This window comes from Polypterus senegalus, chromosome 7 (assembly GCF_016835505.1).
Source record: "Polypterus senegalus isolate Bchr_013 chromosome 7, ASM1683550v1, whole genome shotgun sequence".
Taxonomy (NCBI): domain Eukaryota; kingdom Metazoa; phylum Chordata; class Cladistia; order Polypteriformes; family Polypteridae; genus Polypterus; species Polypterus senegalus.
This window is the reverse complement of record NC_053160.1, coordinates 140,253,917-140,272,343: the sequence shown is the minus strand read 5'-3', so window position 1 is coordinate 140,272,343 and position 18,427 is coordinate 140,253,917.

Below are 18,427 nucleotides of genomic sequence, written 5' to 3'. Positions count from 1 at the left end.
TGTTGTGGTTTTTCTCCCACAGTCCAAAGACATGCAGGTTATGTGGATTGGTGATACTAGTGTGTGGTTGGTGTGTGTGTGCTTGAACTGCGATGGATTAGTGCTTCTATGTGGTTTGTCCCTGCTTTGTGACCTATGCAGGCTGATATAGGCTCCAGATCTCCCAACATGCAACCCTGGTCTAGATTAAGTGGCTTAGAAAATGACATGACAAATAGCATTATATACATTTAAGTACATGTGTTAATTTGTTTATTCCTATTAAAAAGCTTCTTTGTATTCACCATTTTATTCACATTGATTAAATTCTAATTAAATGGTATTTTCTTTTGAAATGAAATATCATACTTTTTATATTTTGGATTTTCTGCTCACAATAAGGGTTGTCAAGAGATATAAATGGTCCACTATGACTAAAAGGCATTATGGATTTTACAGCTTTTTTCTAAGAAGATGAAACTGTAAGCATTATTGTATACCGGCCACCACGGTATTTTGAAAATGTTAAAGTGGACAATAGCCTTTGCCTTACGGTCCCAAAAGATCGATTTGAGAATGTCTGGGAAGATTTGGTTACGGTCTTTGACAAAAACAATCCATTACCAAAAAGCAAGGGAGTGTTAAACCCAAAGTATATTTTTATTTATTTAAATCTAAGCCAGTGGATAATCTCTAAACATCTGTGCAATAAACAAAGGGCTACCCTCTCAAAGAACAACTTTATAGTAGTCTATTTTTTATTTAAGCTTTAAACATCACTTTTATCCATTGACTACAATTGAGTGTTTATTCTACTCCAAACTGACACTATCTAAGGACATGGCATGCTTTGCATATCACTTTACTACATGTACTGTTCTCCTTACTCTATTTACTCTGAGAGCAGTATCATGAAAAAGTTTTAACAAAGTCAATTTTCTTAATATTGCTAAATAAAACTGTGCACTGCAGCACTTTAGTATGGTATAAAATTGAAGGAATATTTGCATCTTCCAATGAACTCATATTTTCAAATGTTTGAAAAGATACGCTCTTGCTTTTACAAATAAATATGTGCTATTCTCTGCTGAAATTTTATAGCAAACACTTTTTAACATAAAACTGTTCATTGTCTTACTATTCTCATTGTAATCATCAAAGGCTATGACTTTTTCTGCTGATGGAAAATGCAAAATGATCGCAGAAGTTTTATTGTTGTTAATTTGAACCTCAAATTCACATTCCCATTTCTTGAGGTGTAATACCATATGGAATATTGATTTCAGTGTATTCCTCACATTAGCAACAACCATCTCCATCTTGCTTTCTGCTTTTTTTGTAATATTTACATTCAGTATAAGTAAGTGTCTTTGCTTAATCCTCTAATACAATTTATTAATGTTCCCTATGCACATGGTGAAGGTTTCTTCACCTAATAGTGGAAGCCATCATTGAAACACAGAAATTATCCTTAGGATTAAAAAGGTATGAAAACCTTTTTGAGGGTTAAATGTTTTTTCAGCAGCCGGCAGGAATGTGCAGCAGAGCTGCTGCCAGCCGCCCTAGCTGTCACCACACAGGTGCCGGCCACCAGAGCTCAAAGGTGGATTTGGCGAGAGAGCAAGGAGAATGCGCAAAGCAAAATGCTGTGTGGACAAAGTCTTGTGTATTATTGCAGAATCGGACTCTGATGTATTGCGCTATGATTTTGATGCTAGGGATCTGGAGATCGAAAATGGAGGTGATGTACCAGCATCAGCTGATCGGTCCCTAGCTGATCATGCTGCTGAATGTGTTTGTGTAATGGCCGGCAGGTGCCTGAAGACACTACTATGTCATTATAAGTGGACAACCGCCTTGAAAGAGTTAAATCATCATATGACACATTCTAGACCTAGAGTTCATCAGTTATATCACTACAAGGAAAGGAATTCAAAGCCTACGCTGCTAATTTTACATCATTAAGTCCTTTGCAATAAGCTAGCATGATTACGAATGCTCAATTTAGGGTTTTTAGTGTACTGCCAGTGCTCCTGTGCATACTCCTTTTCTTTGACATGTACCACCTACCTAAAGATTATTGCAAACCACATACACCCCTTCTTGGCAACTGAATCCCTGTTGGTAGTAGCCTCTGAAAAACATGACAAAGAATTCAATTTGACCTCTAAATACCCAGCTCTTAATCTGAACAAGCATCTGTAAATTTGATCCATGGAGTCCCCACCACGCAATTTACATGACTTAAATCTGCTGCTAACATCTTGGTGCCAGATTCTACAGAAATGTGTATTTCCCTTTTTTTTATAAAAGTGTTTTCCTCCTGCTCTTAGGTTTCAGGTTATGGTTGCTAGTATTCATCATAGAATAGTGAGTTCCCGAGGACCAAGCCGCAAAAACTGTAGGAAAAAGTCCCATCAACTACAGCAAAAAGCCCCTCAAGTGGAAGAATCTATTTTCTTTCCGCTTGCAAAACATAAAGGGAGACAAAGAATCTTTATATAGTAAAATACTTATTTTCAAAAAATGTTATGCGTTACAAGAAGCTCCAAAGAGCACAAAAGGCCCAGAAGGAGATGCCTTAACACAAAAAACAATTCACTGACAAAGGCTGAAAACTGCAAATCTTAGGAGTCTTGAAACAGAGCAAGATTCATCAATAAACACAGTAATAATCACAGGAGAACTCACCAAAATCACCAAGCGTATTCAATGAACCATGAGGGACTGTGTTTTCCCTCAGCCTCTAAAGGGTTGAGGGAAGTCCCTTAACTGAGATGGACAGGTGGCTTTGTCTCTTGAGGAAACCACTCACAAACTACATGGAACATAACAGAACAAACACGGACTCAATTGCTATTGCTATTGGCAATAAATGATTTTGATGTATTTCATTCTTATTACCACAATTATAAGGCAAGAGAAATGCATTAAAAAATCTAAAACACAAAGCTGTTCCATGTGGTATGTAAATCGTAAGTTGTAACACTCGCTATTACAAACATATTATGTTTTGGATTTTAACACATAACTTCATAGATGTTGTTTGTAGCAGACCTTCATAAGATCTATATTTTGAATAGCTGTGTCAGGTCTACCTAGTAGCAGCACATGGAATAGTCCTAACATGGCAAAACCATATACAGTAGTAAGGTAGTATATTCTTCTGCATGTGTGGTTTCATCCACATGTAAATTCCTCCTTCCACAGTTGCAGGCAGATATACTTGAGAAACCGCAAGGGTAGTTTACAGTGTGTTGATTTTGCTTTCAAGCAGGTATTAGGGTTGAACAATAGAAATGATCAATATTTAAATATTGAAGATTTAAACCAATGTTATAATGCCCTTTCTTAGGTTTGGAGGCATTTCCTTTAAATAATTTTGTGAAATTTGTAGTTTTCCAAATGCACAAGTTGAATAACATGGGCATACTGAATGTGTAGACATTGTGAAATTAACAGAGAATTGAATAGGAAGGGAACATTTCAATAAAATTAACCTAAACCACATATATGTACTCACATATTATCTCTGGCCTGACTGCTTCACTGAGAATGAAAAACAGAGTAGTACCAACCCTAAGTCTTTTGTACAACTTTAAGATAAACAGAAAGTTGTCCTTAAACTTTACTCCTAATTTTATTCTTCCAAGAAGCCCCATATATTATTTTATGCCATTTTGTATTATTGCAGTTTAATGGAGCACTTTGTATATATATATATATATATATATATATATATATATATATATATATATATATATATATATATATATATATATATATATATAAAATAGTAATAAGTCATATTTTAAAAAAGTTTTATGTTTTCAGTAAATTGTAATGCTGTCTTATCTTAAGCTAGCACATGACAACTAAATGTCAATTTATTTTCTACTCCACTTTCATCCTCTTAATCAGGTGAGAAAAAATGTTTTTGTTAAATATTTATTTTACTGATGCTTTGAAACAGCCTTTGAACGTCAAGCTTAAGATATTAAACCTCCCTAAGGACTAATACCTGTATTATACAAGAACAGGACGTCAGCATTAAAAACTTGAAAAATGTTAGTAGTGTCTTATGGAACTCGGCAGGCCTCATCCCATTTAATACAAACCAAACAAAAAGAAAACTTTCTTAAACTACAGGTAGGCATTTGGCACTCAGCTTTATCATGGCAATCCAAATTTACATAATAGTTACAGTCTAAAGCTGCTTAAAGTATTACAGATCATATTTTGTTGAGGTTCACTTTTATATCATTTTAAAGTGCCAAGGGAACTATAGATGGGAAATTAAGTCATGTGTTCATTTTACCTGATCTCAATTTCAGAAAATACTTTACAGTCTATGGTTCGTTACTGTACTTTCTGGTTTAAGAATGTTAGCATTTGCAATACTCAGTGAAGCAATGGCTGCAAAACAGCTTTTTAGAAAATAATTCATTAACCCTTAGTAAACACTGCATTCTTTGTTAATGTACATTAATAGTGTAAAAATAAGTACATGATAAGCAGAAAAAAACTGTAGCTAAACTTAAAACTAAAATGACAAAGTAATTGTGGTGGAAAGGCTAAACATTTTTTTCTGGAAATATCTGTCCACCAAAAATGTTATGAATTTGCCTTTTTCCATTATTTGGTTACTATTATCCAGAGTAGAACACCAGCATTAAAAGGTAAATGAAAACTGTGCAAATAATGTTAGTTTAATAAAAAGACACCTTTTCCATAATTAAAGTTGTATTGGGTCATTTTATATTATATTAGGCACCATTTAAAGTGAGAAGCACACACCAGGCTGGGTGCAACAACTGTACAAATTTTTTTTGGCATTTTCTTTTGATTCTTTGGAATAAAAAATATTTAAACAGTATCTTTGCTTTCCTTAAGAGATGAACACAACACAAAATGTACTAACAGTCGCTCAATGTCCATTCCTTGAAGAAGTTGCATTAATTTGCTCACATGACAAGTGTTATGATTCAACCACGCTTCTGTTCTGCAATAATATTTAAATTTTCAAAGAATTCCAGAATTTTACTGCTATTTCTATTTAATTTTGTGATGCTATAATTGTTTTGATTGTGGCTTTATCAGCCATTTTGGATCATGCGCTCCTAATTACATGACTTGTGATGACAGCACCCAAAGGTGATTTAAGATGGCGGCACACTGTTTTTTTTTGTCGAAGTTTCTGAACATTCAAAGAAAACTAAAAATATTGCTGGTTCTAAGAGTGTGTGTTTAAGTACTTCAGGGCTTTTGTGTGGTATTTCAGCTTTGATTTTGTTTAATATATTGGGCTTGGTAGTTTTGTTTTTGATTTGATCTCCTGGGTGTTTGTCCCCTGAAGGTTACCTTGTTCATTCACATCTCTTGCTCCTTCATAAAAACATTCCCTTGGCATTTTTTTTTTTTTTGTACAGAACTGTAAGATTTAAACTCTCTTTAGGTCTGTCCTTAAAACATGTTTAAAGTCATTTCTAAAGCTAATAGCTTTTGTAGTTTTCCAGTTTCACACAACAGTGCACAACTAGAGTGTATACAGTACATGGCTATGGACAAAGTACAGTGCTGCTGTCAAAGAATCTGGCGACACTGCAAACACTGCATTACTTTTTCAAACCTTGCAGACCAAAGTGCTTTTCTGAAATCCAAGTGAACATTTCTTGATATGTCAAGGCTTTGCATGCAGTTCTGTTCGAAGAGTCATAAAAATATGATTAGGCAACAAATGCTCTATGTTATTAAGGATACTAAAAAAAAAACACATCACCTGTAAGTGTATCACGAAAAAAAAAATAAAATAAATAAAAAAAAATGTATATATATATATCTATATATACTGCGGTGGGCTGGCACCCTGCCCAGGGTTAGTTTCCTTCCTTGTGCCCTTTGTTGGCATGGATTGGATGGACGGATATATATATATATATATATATATATATATATATATATATATATATATATATATACAGTATATATATACACACATATATATATTGTGACAGATAGAGGGCGCTATCGTCAGACACCAGGTAAAATTCTTTATTCGGACAATTGTACAGTGCACAAGCACCTTCCTCTCCACAATACTCATAAATTCCACAATACAATTACAATAAACCAATCCACCACTCCCATACACGTTGACACTCTTCCACCCAGCTCAGCTCGTCTTCTGAGGATTTCCTACAATCCTTTATAGTCCTTGACCCGGAAGTGTTTCACTCTCTCTGTCCATGTGACTAGGAACACTTCCGGGTCAGATAAAAATCCTTTTTCTTCAACCCGGAAGCATGTCATTCCTCTTGTCCATGTGACTCGGACGTACTTCCGGGGTGTAGGGCAAATAGTCTCTGTTCCTCCCTGCAGAGCCTTCTAGCGGCCCCTGTGGTATCCAGCAGGGCTGTAGAGGAAAACTCCAATGTCCATACTTCCCCGCTGACATTCGGGGCACCTCCATGCTGCAGGGAGGGCTCCATCTGGTGGCCTGGGGGTATTGGCCGGGATGAATGGCCATATATCACAATATATATAAATATATACACACACACACATATATATATATATAGAGAGAGAGAGAGTGAGAGAGAGAGCATTCTTTTGACTTCACTTCTGTATTATTTTGTTATATTTATGTTAATATTTTATTATTTAGTGTTCTCACAAAACCAATTTTGTATTTGTGTATAAGTTGGCATTTTCAGTTTACCATTGCTGCAATTTGGTGGCAGGTTGTGAAGGGGCATTTGCTAGAAGTTGTGCCAGGTGAACTCATCAAAGCAACAGGTAATCATCCAAGATTTTGGAATTTTCAAAGAGCTTTTGTAGTGTTAGTGAGGTTTTCTGGCAGAATAATGGACAAACAAACCCTTCATTGTTTTCTTTTAACAACTTTTTATGGTTTTGTTTGATTTTGATGCCCAGACCTTTTGATTTGCCATTATTAGATATCGGATCAGATATCAGTATTAGATATTAGATAGATATGATGTTGTTACATCATTGTCCTGGTCTTGTACATATCATTTCTACTGTCTATTCCCCTAAAAAATACAAAATAGAAATTTTCTTGATCTCATCCATCCATCCATCCATTATCCAACCCGTTGTATCCTAACTACAGGGTCATGGGGGTCTGTTGGAGAGAATCCCAGCCAACAGAGGGCACAAGGCAGAAAACAAACCCCAGGCAGGGCACCAGACTACCGCAGGGCACACACACCAAGCACACACTAGGGACAATTTAGGATCGCCAATGCACTTAACCTGCATGTCTTTGAACTGTAGGAGGAAACTGGAGCACCCAGAGGAAACCCACACAGGCACGGGGAGAACATGCAAACTTTTGATCTCATCCCCAAGAAAACATCGGACCTAAGCTACCCCACATTCCCCACAGTCAGGGGACCTCTACTGCTACCTGTTAACTAGGAGGTCTTAAGACCTTCTTTAACCTTGCACTCTTATAAGAAAGGGGGGTCAAACAACCCTGATATCAGATGGGTTTTCTCCCCTGTAGTATCCAAGGATAATCTCCTTAGTTTTCTCTCTAGGCACTCTCTTAATTCTGTTCAATGCACCTGAAGATTTTAGTTATGAGGAAGTATGTATATCAGGATCTACCACAAATAGTTAGTCATGACTTTCTATTTTAAGTCTCATTCCTAGTATGATACTGTCCCTTTCTCTTTCTCTGCAGTTTCTCCCAGGACTTTATCTTGCTCTGTGTCCGTACATTTTGTCCCAAGTACTATAGACTCCTTCCCAGAGAGATGCATCAATGCAATACCTATTGTGTCATTAGCATAATAAGAATTAAGTTTGATAATGGTTATTCAAATAATAAAAAAACAAAAACTGCCAGTAATCTGTACATCCTATCTATATATGAGGTGCACCAGACATTCTTGTTCTTTTACAGAAATCAGACACAGACCAGCTACTTCAGGAAAATGATTTTATGCCTGACTGCTGTTTTACATTTTTTCCAGTGATTTTTGGAAACCCTCTGAAATTTCATGGCTTGCTTGAATTCTGTTCAGTATGTAAATTCTTTCTGAATTCTTTTAGAAATGCTTTTAATAATTCCTTGTTAACATTGCTATCACTTAAGGTCATGTTGTCATACAGGCTTAAACACTATAGTGATATAATTGTTTCTCTCACATCCATTTCAAGACTTATTTTGGTAGGTGGGATTGGTTTTGTATAGAAATGGAGTCAGAAATTATGATTTTGTTAAGCATGACAGTTTCATTTATTAGCTTCAGCAACTGTTCTGTAAATGAAGAACTTGCCACAGTACTTCCTGCACATACACAGATATCCCTCCCTTAGATTTAAAGAAATTAATGTTCAAGTAACATTTATGTTAGAATTCATACTTATAATACAAAGACACACGAAACAAGCTGTCAGCCTTGTGCTTCTTTTGAGTGGCTAGTTGATGCATGCAGGTGGAAAAGAGTGGGAGACATGGAACACATCTTCTTGGTGTCCCCCGAACACACTTCTATAAACTCTATATGACCTGGCTGCAGTCCCACCTATCTGCATAAACCTGCCAGAGTTATACTATGGAATTATAGCAGAATTTTTATTTACTTTAAAATGAAGGGAAATATAATACACTGAGGCATATTTAAAAAAAATTCATTTCATTTTTCAATCCTTTGAAACATAAACCCATAGATGCCATTGCTTAATTGAATAGCAATGAGGCATACAACGTAGGTTGATCAATATACCGTTACATGTACAGTTTGAATTTTAAAATTATTTTATATCTAATTTGTGGAGCAATGTTTTTTCAGCACCACCACAGAATAAATAATCCTACCCAAAAATTGCATTATGTTCACTTTTGATTCTTTTTTTTATGTTTAACAGCATGTTTTGCACTGCTCTGTTTAAATGCATGTAGGGGGTATGTCTGGTGTTGAGCTTTGGTTTATTCCCATAAAGGTCAGGAGATTAGTTTACAGTTTTCTCAGCTTCTGCCTGCTGGCACTTGTGTTTTTACATCTGAAGATCCCCGTTGATCATAGCTTTAGATCTTGCCTTAAATCACAACTGAGAGCATGACATGAATTGTAGAAAATGAATCACATTTAAAAATATATAAAAAAAAATGAACTTAGATAAGCAAGCAGAACAGAGCTATAAAAATCCATTTGTTCATAACTATGACCCAAAGTTCTGAATTTTCAGCATGTAAAAACTGCACCATTTGCCTGTCGAAAATTAATACAAAATGTCTTCTTTTTTAACACCTATTCAGACTGAGCAAAGTTTAATGTAACTTTCATACTGAGTCAACAGATGTAATTATACTTGTGTTACCTAGGCTAGACTACACAGTATGGTACTAGCAGGGTATATTTGTGTTGTTTGTTGCAGTGAACAATGAAAAATCCATGGATAGTAGTGTTGTGGTAAAACAAAAACCAAATATTTCCACAGAAAACCCTGGCCCACAAGAGCTCGATCACCATCTTTGAAAGCAAAGGATAGCACCAGACAAACTGGCCCAATACCACAAACTTCTCCGAGGAAGCAAAACAGCTCCCACTTGTGGGATTTCATATTGTTATGTTCTCACAAAAGTAACAGAGTTACTGCCTAAAAGGAATGGAGGAACAAAAAGAGCATACCAAATCACAGAGGTTAAGCAGGCAGAAAATGCACAGCCACTAACCAAAAAGTGAAGTTAAAAGTTCAAAACAAAAGTCCTGACACTAATATGACCTCTTTGCCCCTGTCACTAATGGTTAACTAAAAGAATATAAATCTGAGTCACAGACACTGCCATTTTGAATAGCATTTCAACACTGACATAATGCATCATGTAACCAGCAACAGGTGTAGCAACTTCTTCTTCTTTCGGCTGCTCCCGTTAGGGGTTGCCACAGTGGATCATCTTCTTCCATATCTTTCTGTCCACTGCATCTTGTTCTGTTACACCCATCACCTGCATGTCCTCTCTCACCACATTCATAAACCTTCACTTAGGCCTTCCTCTTTTCCTCTTCCCTGGTAGCTCCATCCTTAGCATCCTTCTCCCAATATACCCAGCATCTCTCCTCTGCACATGTCCAAACTGACTCTGACTTTGTCTCCCAACCGTCCATCTTGAGCTGACCCTCTAATGTACTCATTTCTAATCCTATCCATCCTTGTCACACCCAATGCAAATCTTAGCATCTTTAACTCTGCCACCTCCAGCTCTGTCTCCTGCTTTATGGTCAGTGCCACTGTCTCCAGCCCATATAACATAGCTGGTCTCACTACCGTCCTGTACACCTTCCCTTTCACTCTTGCTGATACCCGTCTGTCACAAATTACTCCTGACACTCTTCTCCACCCATTCCACCGTGTCTGCACTCTCTTTTCCACCTCTCTTCCACAATCCCTATTACTCTGTACTGTTGATCCCAAGTATTTAAACTCATCCATCTTTGAAAACTCTACTCTCTGCATCCTCACCATTCCACTGACCTCCCTCTCATTTACACACATGTATTCTATCTTGTTCTTACTGACCTTCATTCCTCTCCTCTCTAGAGCATATCTCCACCTCTTCAGGGTCTCCTCAACCTGCTCCCTACTATCACTACAGATCACAATGTCATCAGCAAACATCATAGTCCACGGGGACTCCTGTCTAATCTAGTTTGTCAACCTGTTCATCACCATTGCAAATAAGAAAGAGCTCAGAGCCGATCCCTGATGTAATACCACCTCCAACTTGAATGCATCTGTCACTCCTACCGCAGACCTCACCACTGTCACACTTCCCTCGTACATATCCTGTATAGCTCTTACGTACTTCTCTACCACTCCCAACTTCCTCATACAATACCACAGCTCCTCTCAAGGGACCTTGTCATATATATTTCTCAAGGTCCATAAAGACACAATGCAGCTGTTTCTGGCTTTCTCTAAACTTCTCCATCAACATCTTCAGAGCAAACATTGCATCTGTGGTGCTCCTTCTTGGCATGAAACCATACTGCTGCTCACTAATCTACCCCACTTCTTAACCTAGCTTCCACTACTCTTTCCCATAACTTCATTCTGTGGCTCATCAATTTTATTCCCCTGTAGTTACTGCAGTCCTTCACACCCCCCTTATTCTTAAATATCGGCACCAGTACACTTCATATCCACGCCTCAGGCATCCTCTCACTTACTAAGCTTCCATTAAACAATCTGGTTAAAAATTCCACTGCCATCTCTCCTAAACACCCCCATGCTTTCATAGGTATGTCATCTGGTCCAAGGGCCTTTCCATTTTTCATCCTCTTCATAGTTGTCCTTACTTCCTCCTTGCTAATCTGTTGCACTTTCTGATTCACTATCTCCACATCATCCAACCTCTTGGTCTCTCTCTCGTTCTCTTCATTCATCAGCCTCTCAAAGTACTCTTTCCATCTGCTCAACACACTCTCCTCACTTGTTAGTATGTTTCCATCTTTATCCTTTATCACACTATCCTGCTGCACATCTTTCCCAGCTCGGTCCCTCTGTCTAGCCAATCTGTACTGGTCCTTTTCTCCCTCCTTAGTGTCCAACCTCTCATACAACTCATCATACACCTTTTCTTTAGCCTTCGCCACCTCTCTCTTCACCTTGTGCCTTATCTCCTTGTACTCTTGTCTACTTTCTACATCTCTCTGACTATCCCACTTCTTCTTTTCCATCCTCTTCCTCTGTACACTCTCCTGTATTTCCTTGTTCCACCACCAGGTTTCCTTTTCCTCATTCCTCTTTCCAGATGCCACACCAAGCACCCTTCTTGCTGTCACCCTTACTACATCTGCTGTAGTTTCCTAACTGTCTGGTAACTCTTCACTGCCACCACTGCCACCCAATGCCTGCCTCACCTCCTCCCTAAACTCAACCTTGCAGTCTTCCTTTTTCAACTTCCATTTGATCCTTGGCTCTGCCCTCACTCTCTTCCTCTTCTTCATCTCCAGCGTCATCCTACAGACCACCATCCTATGCTGCTTAACTACACTTTCCCCTGCCACCACTTTGCAGTCTTCAGTCTCCCTCAGATGAACTCTTCTGCATAGGATGTAATCTACCTGTGTGCATCTTTCTCATCTCTTGTACGTAACCCTATGTTCCTCCCTTTTCTTAAAATATATATTCACCACAGCCATGTCCATCCTTTTGGTAAAATCCACTATCCTCTAACCTTCTTCATTCCTCTCAACACCATACCTACCCATCTCCTCCTCGTCTCCTCTTTTTCTTTCACCAACATGCCCATTGAAATCCGCTCCAACCACCATTTTCTGTCTCTTGGGTACACTGTTTATCACTTCATCCAACTCACTCCAAAAATCTTCTTTCTCACCCATTGCATACCGAACTTGGGTGCATATGCACTAACAACATTCATCATCACACCTCCAGTTTCCAGCTTCATAATCATTACTCTGCCTGACACTCTTTTCACCTCCAAAACACTATTGACATACTGTTCCTTCAGAATAACTCTTACCCCATTTATTCTCTCATCCACACCATGATAAAACAATTTGAATCCACCTCCGATCCACCTGGCCTTATTCCCATTCCATTCAGTCTCTTGCATGCACATTCGTTCTCGAAGCATACACACCGCCTGGTCATGTGTCCGCTCACAAGAGAAACTCACGGAGAGCCACCCACCAGCTGCCTGTGTGTGTGCCTCTGTCTGTCTCTGGCGCGGTTTTCTCTTGCGCTGCCTCTGTGTGAACCGGTCAGGCACAGAGAAGGTCAGCTGCTGACAGAGCGTCTCGACTGTTGCAGGGCCTGCATTGGTGAAGCAGAGTGAGACGGTAATGAAACAGAGGCACAGGGCTTATTGGTTTTTAAAGACTGATTCCTTCATTGTGCTTTAACCTCAGTTTTAAAGGATTGTTTTAAGGATCCCATGGGATACCCCTCGCAAACCGTTTCACACGCTGCATATGGCGATTCACCTCCGCGAGAAACATGCCTCTATGAACAGTCAACGTAGCTCGGAGGTACATGACATTAACCTGACCTGCACTGCATGTGGCCTCTACGACAGACGAACATAAATGACGCCATTTTTTCTGTGTCGTCGCGTCCGAGTTGGTGGGCGTGGCCCTGCGAGTTGTCGTCGCATCCAATGGTCTTGGAGTTGGTGGGCGTGGCTCCTTCCTGTGTGCGCCATAGGTGTCTCACTTGGCGGTTTAGTGAATCCACGCCCCTTCCGGCGTGCTTTTCATGGTTGTCTTGCCTTAGTTAATTATTTAATCATATTGTTAGAATTAAAAATAGGTTTAAATCAGAAACAAAAATGTGGTTCTTGATAGATATTTCATAGCTAATACTTCTATTGGTCGAAAGTGAACCGTCAAAGTGAACAAACAATTACTCATTTTCAGGTGCCATAAACTGTGTTCTGGGACTTTACAAGTTAGAAAGACTGACATTTTAAAGAAAGGTAGTCATATTCCCTAAACATGGTGGTGGAGACTGGTGACATGTTACATTGTAATTGGCACATGCAAGTAAGAATTTAGCTGTACTCTGTATTTGCAACAATAGTGACCCCTTAAACCTATAATTAGTCCATAATACTATGAACAGGTGGGCTGAATGCACCCTAAAATGCAATTATGCATTTTTTATTAACAGATGCTGGTGAGACCCTTATTGGTACTACTGAAATTGAGAAAGTAAACTAACTTGTTCCTAAAATGAATTTTAATGGATAAAAAAATGAGGTTTTCCCCTATTAGAGCCTGAAATGTATGGTGTGAGACACGGCATCGTCAAAATAATCTGTAACATGCTGTCTGTATGTTTGAAACACCAGTTTCACAAGCCACTTTAACATTGCAAGAGTCCTTTCAATTTCGTAAAAAAACTTTATTCTGAAATATTTCTTTTTTTGAAGGAAGGATATACCGTAACTGTGCTTTTTTACTTTCTCGTATACGAAGTATAGGGAAAGCACTGCAATCATCTAAAGATTCGATGTCGAAATTTTAATGAATCTTGATGCTTTAGACCTTTGTGACTTTCTAGTATATGAGGTATAGAGAAAGTATCAGAATCCTCCAAAACTTCCATTTCAAGATTTTGACGAATCTCGATATTTTAGACCTCCCTGAGTCCCTGTCTGCTTGTGTGTGTGTACATAAACACAATAACTTGACTATGCCTTCACTTAGGTCAACCAAATTTTGCATACAAGTATTAGGTACAAACCAGATTTTTTTCATGTTTTTATATAATTGATCTAAACCTGACCAATTTGTCTCTCCTGCAGTTCATGGTATGTATGGTATTCTTTTCAGTACAACAGTTAAAAAAGTATCCATTTTCCTTTCCTTTGCTTTGTTGATAGTCAAGCATTCACGCCTATGAAATATGTTCTTATAGGAACTTTTTATAAGTAACACTTTAGTGGTCAATATAGAGTTTCATTATTCTCTTCCTGTTTGGAAAACTTTTTTTTCCTACTTTAATATTGAACTCTATACCTCTAAAGAAATTTGAAACTAGAAAAATCATATCTTTAAAAATCTTTACTTTACTTGAATAAAAATGTTATAATGTATATACTGGGTATTCTTTAATTCGGGCAATGAGGAAAAATTCACTTTTGTCTTTACTGGCAGTCTTTTCAAATGTAAACAGTTACAGCAGTGATTCTAATGGAACTGTCAATGAGTTTTTTCTCTCTTTTTTGTTATCTCCCTTTTAACCTTTTCATGTTATTGTAAGAAGCCACAAAATTGAGGTAAAGAAATAAAGACAAGGTAATAAAAAAAGATGTAGTGCAGTTGATCAGGTAGCACTTTATTCAAGACAGAAAAAAACCAAAACAAAACTCAACTATTTACATTTAGATCTTGTTCTCCAATATAATGGCCATGGAAGGTGCTCACTTAATTAGCTCTGGTATTTAAGACACCAAAGCACTCCCCAAAGTACACTCTAGGGCCGTACTATAGCAACCACAGTTATCCACAGTTTCACCTGTAGAGTTGCACCTTGTGTTGCAGTCTGGAGTTAATGCATACCTCTCTCGCTTCTGTTCCCTTTTTTATACCATTCCCATTCCACGTGGATGAGATCTTCATTCCTCCCTCCCTGATCTGCATAGTTAGCCAAACCTGAATCTTTCAGCTGCCAAAATGCACATGGTGTCATGCCATATGTAGCCAGCTCTGGTTCTACTAGGTCATAGTTATGCTGACTGTCTCAAGCTCAGTTTGTTCAAGATATTATGTTTTGCATACTAGTTTATTTGTAATCATAATAGAAAACTTCTCTATATTGTTTAATGTTTCAAACAGAGAGACTTAATGATTGCATGCAAAGTGTGTGTCTTTCACCATATTCTGTAGTTTATTCTGATCAACACACTCAAATGCCTCAGTACAGTCCTTGCTACCTGTTCTGGAGCTATGTGATCTTGTATTTCTCTTCACTTTCTCAATCCACTTAACTGATTTAGAATTTCTTATTCCATTTGTTTTATGTATGATCTTCAACATTATCCTTTTCACATAAGAGAAAAGAGCAACTGAACAATAATTTAAATCTCATTCTCTGTGGTCACCTTTCTATATATAAATTCACTGCAATCAGTTGGCATTTTCAATGACTTTTATATCCACTTACAGACAGCAAGTAGGTGATTTGTATTCCATCGGTATCAGTAACTTTGTTATTGGCTACCTTTTTTTGTTTTCTAATACAGTATATTGAGTTTTATTAAAACATTGTTTATGATATCATTTCCTATATATAGTTTTTGGCTTTCTGACTTTACCCTTCTGTTTCCTCCTCCTTTTTCTTCATGAAATCTTTCTTTTTTCTTTCTTTGAAATGAAGTATTTAGACTTTTTTTTATCTTTATTGCTAGTGGCAGCTGATTCTTGTCCATTACATTTTTGGATGATAAACATTTATTTCTATAATGTTCTTAGAATTATTTTTAAAAACTGAATGTTTCTTTTTTGCTGCTTATTAGGAATTGCTTGTATAAGAATTAATGTGATGCATCAATTCTAAGCATGTTGCCTTAGCCATGGTAATAATAATAAAAATAAAATAATTATAATAATAGTTGCTTTATTATTATTATTATTGCTTAGCCATTGTAATAATAATAAAAATAAAATAACAACAACAACAATAATAATAATAATAATAATAATAATAATAATGCTTTACATAGAAAGTGTGGAACCACTTAAACCACCACCAATGTACAGCAGCTACCTGGATGCTCACCACACATTAGCTATTAGATGGTTAAGGGGTGAGAGTGACAGCCAATTAGAAATGGGATGATTAGGGGGCCAGAATGACTAGGCCATGGTGGACAATTTAGTCTGGATATTGGGATACATCCTGCTCTTTATGAAGGATGTCTAGGGATCTTTAGTGACCACAGAGCGTCTAGACCTTGATTTTACATCTCATCCGAAGGATGGTGCCATTTTTACATACAGTGTCCACCCATCACTGCAGTGGGGTTTTGGGATCCACACACAGACCACAGGGCAAGCGCCCCCTGTTGGCCTATCAAACACCTCTTCCAGAAGCAACACAAGCTTTTCCTAGATGGTCTCTCATCCAAGTACTGGCCGGCCCCAAACATGCTTAACATCTTTCTTAATCACTTACAAAATTTTTCTAAAAGATAAGGATAAGAAAGTTGAAAAAAAGAATCATTATGATTGGAGACATATTTAAGGATGATCAAGAACTGAAAAGAAGTTTAAATAACAGGGAAAAGAAAAAAATCAATTACCAAAAGACCCAATATGCAAAACCTAGTGTTACTTTAAATGGTCTCTAAAACATCTAAGTTAGTGTTCTTCCCTGTTATTTAGTGATCACTAGCTGATATCACATGCCACAATGTCAGCACTGTTGATATGAATAACAAGGCCGAGGCTAACCAAAACCACCCTAAAACAGAAGTGGTCACACTGAATATCCTAAAATGGAGGTACAATGGCATCACTATCATAATAAAATAAATCATTATCAATCTAAACATGAATTTCATTAAATAAGTTTTCCACACTAAAAAAACGCAGAATTTTGACAATAATACATTCTTGCCATAGCAACAAAAACTCCAAATGGAGAAGCTGGTGATGACATCCCTGCCATAATGTTAAAAACTAATGAATGAAAATAAACTGATACATGATCTTAAATTAACCCTTGAAATCACCATTGGCATAGTCACGCATGCTTTCTCCAATTTCACTATCGTAGGAAAGTTTATTATAAATGATTGAAAAACTTTAATATTTATAAAAGGAAATAAAAGAAAACTTTTAAAGAGTTTTGTTGTGGCAATTAATGTATATTAGATAGAAATAATAATTATTTTGGATTGTCTTCATAACACAATTCATAACTTTACATATAATTTAGAAGAAATACCATCAAATCTCATACTTGTTGAATAAATGTCCCTGGTTTCCTATCTTCCATTATAGCCATTTAGTCATCAACTGGTTATTCTATTATAGGATTATAGAGAACCAGAGCTTATCCCATCAGCTTTGAAGGAAGGAACATATCATGGAAATGAATCCATTGCACAACACACTTAAACTAATCTTAAAAAATATTTATTATTAAGTTATCGGTACACCTACCTCAGCGGCATAGAATTGTATGTGGTCAATCTCATAGAAGTAAATCTTCACTACAAACATACAATGTCAGGTCAACAACTGTTCCATTATGTTCAATGAAACTAGACCAGCTTTGAGTCACCAACCAGCAGGAGCATCTTTAGAAAGTAAGTAGAATCAAGTGTGACTTCAGAAAACCCATGTGAACATAGGAAGAACATGCAAAAACAAAACAAGAAGGAGCTAACCTCTGCATCACAGTACATTTATACTCAAGTAGGATACATTCCCCCCAGTCCTTCTATTCATATTCCACATTTACTCTAACCATTGTTAGTAAAAAGATCCACAAACAATTCTAGCTAAATTACTAGAGTGTGGAAAATATTTTATACATCCACTTCTGCTCCACACAAAACAGAGCAACTGACCACACACTTACAATATTGTGAGTTTATTTTAAAATACATCCGACATTTCATAATCCATCTCTTTATCAAACTAGTTTGCTTCAGGGTTAAGGCCCAAACTGCTGAAATAAAAGGACAACACGAGAAAAGATCAACCTTCATAAAAGATATAGTGTATAACAAATGCCCTCTTTATTGCAGAAGGGAGCGCAATTCAAAACTCATCAGGGCATGGAAGTCAGCTTTTCATTTCTGTCCTTTTTGACTGCTATGTGGGATTAAAAGCTGTGTAAAACTGTATCCTCACCTTCTACTCTTTTAAAAAAAACAATCGTCCTAAGGGAACGTTTCCCACTCAGTATTTGAAAATATGTTCTGAACAAACAAAGC